This window comes from Nannospalax galili, unplaced genomic scaffold (genome assembly GCF_000622305.1).
Source record: "Nannospalax galili isolate Female #2095 unplaced genomic scaffold, S.galili_v1.0 scaffold1224, whole genome shotgun sequence".
Classification (NCBI taxonomy): Eukaryota; Metazoa; Chordata; class Mammalia; order Rodentia; family Spalacidae; genus Nannospalax; species Nannospalax galili.
In genome coordinates, this window is record NW_008351701.1 from 490,445 (window position 1) to 498,352 (window position 7,908).

The window sequence follows — 7,908 nt, forward strand, 5'->3', positions numbered from 1 at the left end:
AGCACTCAGGAGCGAGAGGCAGGCAGATCTCTGTGAGGCCAGCCTAGTCTACATAGCGAATTCCAGGCCAGCTGGGGCTACAGGAAGACCGTGTTTCAAAAAGATAAACAAGCAAAAAAAGTGTATTCAAGTAAAGCCTCACTAAGAGATTTTTTTTAACTTTTACAAAAACTTTATTGAGAATTTCATACATGTATATAAAGGTGTTTTGATCAAATCCATGCCTACTCCCTCCCCTCCAACATACCCCCTCTGAAGAGGTAACCCTAAAATATTTTAAGGATTAGATACAAGCTCCCAAATACTTTTGACATTTTTGGCCTTTGGAACAGAGTATGTTGCTAACAGGCCTAAGGACATTTTGACTTTTAGCCCAGAAACTGGCTACATTTCTTTGGGGTTTTTTACCCTAACCACCTAGCTGGTTCCTACCTCCTATTCTTATCATGCCATCCTCTGAAGGGGTTACCCAAATTGCCAATAGGGAATAGTGATGCAGACTGCTCTGGCTTCTTCCATGCTGAACAGGGATGTAGGGTAAGGCAATTGGAGTACCCCTTCAGTGGGTCTATCTAAAAGACTCCCAATTTGTGTAACTCTTGTCTCTAAGGGGAAGAGAAAGTCCTTGAATCATGAGTAGGAGGTGTGAAGAAGTAGAGGCAAGAGTAATTATAGCATTACAAGTTCTACACAGGGAACTAGAAAAAAGTCAGAACAGGGCAAATTTCAAATGTTCATATGAGAGTCCATTGGAATTTCTTGACGAGAGCTTCCTAAAGCATCCCTCTATTAGGTTTCTCCTCATTTTTCTTTTGTTGGTCAAGGCTGGACTAGTTGGCTGGGAAGAGTGGCTGGATACTCAGGTGAGGGTCCAGTGACCCTGCTTGGCACTCCTTTAATGAATGAGCACAACCATCAACAAGCCCACTTGAAGGACCTGGAATTTAACAGGATTTGATGCTAGGAGCCACATATGAGGGAGAACATATGTCATTAGTTTTTCTGAGTCTGTGTTACTTCACTTAGTGTAACAGTTTCTAGATCCATCCATTTACCTGCAAATTTCATTATTTCATCTTTACTGCTGAATAGAATTCCATTGTGTAACTATACCACGTTTTTGTTAACCACTCATCAGTTGAGGGGCACTTAAGTTGCTTCCATCTGAGCTATTGTGAAAACAGCAACAAACATGGTTGTACAAGTGTCTCTACAATAGGATGAGTTCTTTGGGTATATGACAAGGAGTGGTATAACTGGGTCAAATGGTAGGTTCATTTTTAGTTTTCAAGTGGGTCCAACTTCTGCAACAACTCATTTCTAGAAACAGACATCATGGTCTTCAGCATGTCATCCACAGCACCAAGGGAGCTCTCCAGGGCTAACAAAAACTCATAAATTTCTACTGGGTAGTTGTCATTAATTTCTTCACCTGCCATTGTAACCAACACAATGCTGTGGACGCCTGGCTCCTGAACTAGCCCATAGTTTAAATGGGTCATTTGTGTTCTTGGTTCTTATATGTTTTGGAGGTTAAAACTCTGTCAGATGTGTCACTGGTGATGATTTTTTTCCCCACTCTGTGGGTTTAGCTTTCACTTTCTGGATTGTTTCTTTTGCTGTACAGAAGCATTTTAGTTTAATGAGGTCCCACTTATTGATTGCTGACCTTAATTCCTGAGCAACTTTTGTCTGATTTAGAAAGTCCTTTCCTACACCCATATCCTGTATGCCAATATTTTCTTCTAATAGTTTCAGGGTTTCCAGTTTCACACTGAGGTCTTAGATCCATTTGGAGTTGACTTTTGTGCAAGCCGAAAGGATCTGGTTTCATTCTTCTACAGATGGAGATCAGTTTTCCCAGCACCATTTGTTGAAGATGCTGCCTTTCCTCCATTGTGTGTTCTTGGAACCTTTGTCAAATATCAGGTGGCTGAAATTGCGTATACTCAGGTTTGGATCTTCAATGATGTTCCATTGATCTATGTGTCTGTTTTTGCGCCAGTACCATGCTGTTTTTATGGCTCTGTAGTATACTTTGAGATCTGGTATGGTAATCCCCCCAGCGTTGCTCTTTGTGCTCAGGGTTGCTTTGGCTATCCAGGGTCTTTTGTGCCTCCATATGAATTTAAGGATGGATTTTTCTAATTCTGTGAAGTTATGTCATGAGGATTTTGATTGGGATTGCATTGAATCTATATATTGCTTTTGGTAGGATAGTCATTTTAACAATATTAATTCTTCTAATCCATGAACATGGGAGGTCTTTCCATCTCCTGGTATCTTCCTTAATCTTTTAACTATTTAAAATTTTCATTGTAGAGATCTTTGGTGTCTTTGGTCAGATCTATTCCAAGATATTTTTTTTGTAGCAATTGTGAATGGGAGCATTTCCCTGTATTCTTTCTCCAGTTGCTTGTTACTGGTATATAGAAAGGCTACTGATTTTTGTAGATTGGTTTTATAACCTGCCACTATACTGAAAGTGTTGATCGCTTCTAGGACTTTTGGGATCACTTAGGTATAGTATCATATCATCTGCAAAAAGTGATAGTTTGACCTCTTCTTTTCCAATTAGTACTCCTTTAATTTCCTTCTCCTGTCTTACTGCTCTAGCAAGAGTTTCAAGCACTTTATTGAAAAGGAGTGGAGATAGTAAACATCCTTGTCTGGTTCCTGATTTTAATGGCAATGGTTCCAGTTTTTCTCCATTTAGAATGATATTGGCTGTGGGTTTGTAGTATATGGCTTTAATTATTTTGAGGTATGTTCCCTCCGGTCCAGGTCCCTTTAGGACTTTGAACATAAATGCATGCTGAATTTTGTCAAAAGCCTTTTCTGCATCTATTGAGATGACAATGTGTTTTTTGTCTTTGAGTCCATTTATATGATTGATGACGTTTATTGACTTGGGTATATTGAACCATCCCTGCATCTCTGGGGTAAAGCCTACTTGATGATCATGGAGAATGATCTTTTTGATGTGTGTCTGTATGCGGTTTGCAAGTATTTTGTTGAGAATTTTTACCTGTATGTTCATTAAGGATATGGGTCTATAGTTTTCTTTTTTGGTTGTGTCTTTACTCGGTTTGGGAAGGAATTTGGGAGTTCTCCCTCTGTTTCTGTTGTTTTGAATAATTTTAGTAGTATTGGTTGGAGGTCTTTAAATGTCTGATAGAATTCTGCTGTAAATCCATCTGGGCCTGGGCTTTTTTTATTTGGGAGGCTTTGTATTACTGTTTCAATTTCCTTATATGTTACAGGTCTGTTTGAACTTCTTGATTTAACTTTGGAGGTTCCCATGATTTTAAATATCCATCCATTTGCAATGAAACTTGACTACAGTGTTAACTCCTGAGACAGAAATATATGACAAAATATAAAGGGAAGTTTAGTATAAAAGTTATGTATAGATGTATGTGTATATATGCATATATTTATATGCGTATATCTGTTTTATATCTGTTTTACATGTGTGTGTGTGTGAAATCTGTTCTTGCCTTCCAGTGCCTTGAGTTGCAGGGTTAGGTCATTTATTTGGACTCTAATTTTTTTAATGTAGGCACTTAGAGCTATAAACTTCCCTCTTAGGGCTGCTTTTAATGTGTCCCAGAGGTTGTGTTGTGTTGTATTGTCCTTTTCGTTGAATTCCAGGAATTCTTTTATTTCTTAATTTCTCCTTTGACCCACTCATTGTTTAGGAGTGTGTTGTTCAATCACCACAAAATTGTGTAGTGACTAGGCCTTCGTCCAGTGTTGATTTTGAACTTTATTGCTTTGTGGTCCAATAGAATGCATGGAATTATTTCAATATTTTTGTATTTGTTGAGGTTTGTTTTGTGGCCATGTGGTCGATTTGTTAATTTTTTTTTTTTTTTTTTTTTTTTTTGGTCTTTTTGAGACAGGGTCTCCCTATAGCCTCAGCTGTCCTGGATTCACTATGGAGACCAGGGTGGCCTCAAACTCACAGTGATACGCCTGCCTCTGCCTCCTGAGTGCTGGGATTAATGGCATGTGCCACCACACCTGGCTGTGGTCAATTTTTGAAAAAGTTCCATGAGGTGTTGAGTCAAAAGTGTATTCTTTGGTGTTTGGGTGGAATAATCGAAAGATGTCTGTTAGGTCCGTTTGATGTATGGTATCATTTAATTCAGATGTCTCTGTTTCTTTGCCCAGTTGACCTGTCTAATGTCGATAGTGGGGTATTGAAGTCCCCTGCTATTATTGAGTTGGGGTTAATCTGTGTCTTAAAGTCCTGTAGTGTTTTTATGAATTTGGGTGCACCAGAATTTGGTGCATATATGTTAAGGATTGCAGTATCTTCTTGGTTAGTTGTTCCTTTGATCAGAATGAAGTGACCCTCCTTATGTCTTTTGATTAGTTTTACTTTGAAGTGTACTTTGTCAGATATTAGAATTGCACCCCCTGCTTGTTTCTTAGTGCCATTTGCTTGGAATATTCTTTTCCATCCTTTTACCTTAAGGTAGTGCTTGTTCTTGAAGGTGAGATGGGTTTCTTGCTGTCAGCAAAGAGATGGATTTTGTTTCTTAATCCATTTGTGTAGCCTGTGTCTTTTGACTGGAGAGTTCAGTCCATTGATATTTAAGGTTATTATTGAAAGGTGTGTATTGGTTGCTGCCATTTTGATTTGTGTTCTTTGTGTAATTTTGTTTCCTAGGTTATATCTTTATTTTCTTTTGTTGCCCCTGGGGTATAGTTGTTTCTCTCTCTGCTCTCTGTATTTCTTCAAGTATTCTTTGAAGGGCTGGTTTTGTGGACATGTATTCTTTCAGGCTATTCATGTCGTGGAAGATTTTTCTTTCCCCTCACCTATAATAGACATTTTTGCTGGGTATAGTATTCTGGGCTGGCATCTATTGTCATGTAGAACTGGAAATACCTTGGTCCAGGCTCTTCTGGCTTTCATAGTTTGCATTGATAAGTCAGCTGTAATTCCGATGGGCTTTCCTTTGTACGTGACTTGTTGTTTTCCTTTGTCTGCTTTTAGGATTCTCTTTGTTCTGTATGTTTTTACTATGATATGTTGTGGGCAATTTCTTTTCTGATCCTGTCTGTTTGGTGTTCTATGTGCTTCCTGTATTTTATGGGCATGTCTTTCTTAATTTGGGGAAATTTTCTTCCAATGAAAGAAATAAACCATGGGTCAACACCATTAACCTGAAATTCTTCTCCCTCCTCCATTCCTATGATCCATACATTTGGTCTTCTCATGGTGTCCCACATCTCTTGCATATTCCATTCCTGTTTTTTAAATTTTCCATAGTCTTTGCTTGAGTGGTCCAATTCTTCAACTTTATCCTCCAGTGTTGATAGTGTTTTCCATTTCATTCATTCTAGAAGTGAGGTCCCCTGTTGTTTCAAGTTGGCTTGTTGAGTTTTGCACTTCCTTCTTCATTTCTGCCTGAGTTTTCTTCAATTTTCCTCTTTTGTGAATTCATTCAGAAGTTTATCCCTATCTTTTTAGCTCTTTGTGTGTTCTTTAAATTCACTGAATTCCTTGATCATGTTTATGATTGTTCTTTTAAATTCAGTGTCCTGGGTTATCTCTCGGGGGTTCTCCTTATAGAATTCTTCTACAGGTTTTGGCTTTCCATTTTATTATTCTTTTGTTGTAGTTTTGTCATGTGAATTTCTTTTGTTTATGATTCTGATATGAGGATTAAGTTGAAGTATGGTTCCGTCTGTATTATCCAGGTGCCTAGATCCTTTGTTATGTATAGCTGGTTGGTACAGGGTTCAGGTTCTCTCAGGTTTATTTTGGAGGGAGGGAACTGATGGCTTCAGATCAGTTATTCAGGGGTACCCACAGAAGCCCAATTCAGGTTCCAGTCAGGTACACTCAGGCTTCCTTCACCAAGTGGAGGCAGGATCCAGGCTCTCTCAGGCAGTCCTGTGCGTTGTCAGCCCTATGCCAGAGGGATGTCAGTGGGGGCCAGAACTCAGCACTCTGGTGGTCTGCTGAGATCCCAGCCACTACACAGATGGAGGTCTGAACCCATCCTCTCAGGCTGTCTGCTAGGATCTTAGCCTTGGCCTTGGGAGGGGCCTCACAAAATCCCAGGTAGGGGGAGGATGGTATGGAGCAATTAGGGGACGCTCACCATCACGTGGAAGTAGGATCCGGGGGCTGTCAGGTGGTCAGCCAGAACCAGGCACAAGAAGAGAGATTCTTACCATCATTCCATTTAGAACTTATTTGCCATAAACCATAAATTTTCTTTTACTGTTTGGTGTGTTTAGTTTTTTGAAGCAGTATATTAGTTACTTTTCTGTTGCTGTGATAAAACACTATGTCCAAGGGGACTTATTTGAGCTTACAGTTCCAGGGAAATTAGTGTCCTTCATGGCAGGGGGCCACGGTGGCAGGAGGTGGCCGGAGCAGGAGCAGAAACAGGCTCACATCTTCAAGCAGGCACAGGACGCAAAATGAGATGAGATCCCTCAAGGATTAAGAACTCTCTTAAGCCCGGTGACTTGCTTCCTCCAGCATGGCCACATCTTCTAAGACCTCTCAAAACAGCTGGGGACACAATGTCCAAATACTTGGAGCCTATAGGAGACATTCTCATTCAAACCACCACAAACAGGGTCTCACTGAGGTATGTAGGTCAGGCTGGCCTTGAACTTGGAGTGACCTTTCTGTTTCTGCCTGAGATTACAGCATGAATCACCATGTCCAGCCATAGTCATGTTTTATTAAATTTGTGATGTTACAGTTCTTGTACTACCAAACCATGCCTAAGGAACCAAAGAAAGAAAGAGTGTAGTGGATAGTCTCACTGCTCATCATGCAGTACATTTTGATAGCTTTATGCTCTTAAAAAATTCTTAGCTGGCCATAGTGGTGCAAATCTACAATTCCAACACTTAGGGGGTGGAGACAGGATGGGGAGTTCAAGGTCATCCTGAGCTATGCATATAAAGGGTTATTAACCTGGTCTACGTGAGGTCATTTTTCAACACCACCATCCCTAGTTATTGTTTGTCAAAACTTATACTTTATTTGTATTTATACTTTGTCACTATGCCTTTTTAAATTTTTATTTGATATGTATATTTTGCCTGCATGTATACAAGAATACTGTGTACATGCAATGCAGGGAGAGGGCAGAAGAGGGCATCAGATCCCCTGAAAATGGAGTTAAGGTCAGTTGTTAACTGCCATGTGGGTACTCAGAACTGAACTTGGGTCCTCTGCAAGTGCTCTTAAACACTGAGTCATCTCTCCAGCCCAACTACCTTTTTAAAAAATACTTATTTTTTGAGACAGTCTCAGAATGTAGCTATGGCTGGCCTGGAACTCATTATATAGACCAGGCTGTATTTCAAACCCAGAGATCTGCCCGCCTCTGCTTTTCTAGTGCTAGGATTAAAAGTGTGTGCCACCATTCCTGGCCTATTCTATTTAGTTATGTGTATGTGTGGGTATGTGCATATAAGTGCAGGTGCCTGCAGAGGCCAGAGGGCATCAGACCCCCTGGAAATGAAGTTACAGCCTATTAGCTGCACAGTGTGGATATTGAGAATTGAACTCTGGTCCTCTGGAAGAGTAGTGTGTACTTGTAACTGCTGAGCCACTTCTCCAGACTCTAGTTACTTTTTTTTTTTTTTGTCTTTTTTGAGACAGGGTCTCCTTGTAGCCCCAGCTGTTCTGGAACTCACTATGTAGACCAGGCTGGCCTCGAACTCACAGAGATCCGCCTACCTCTGCCTCCCAAGTGCTGGGATTAAAGGCGTGCACCACCATGCCTGGCTCTACTTACCATTTTTGTTTTGTTTTCTTAGAAAATCTGAGCTGCTTGGTGGTTCTAGTTCCCATAAAACATAATCATTCCTGGCTGGGTGTGGTGGCACACACCTTTAATCTCAGCACTTGGGAGGCAGAGG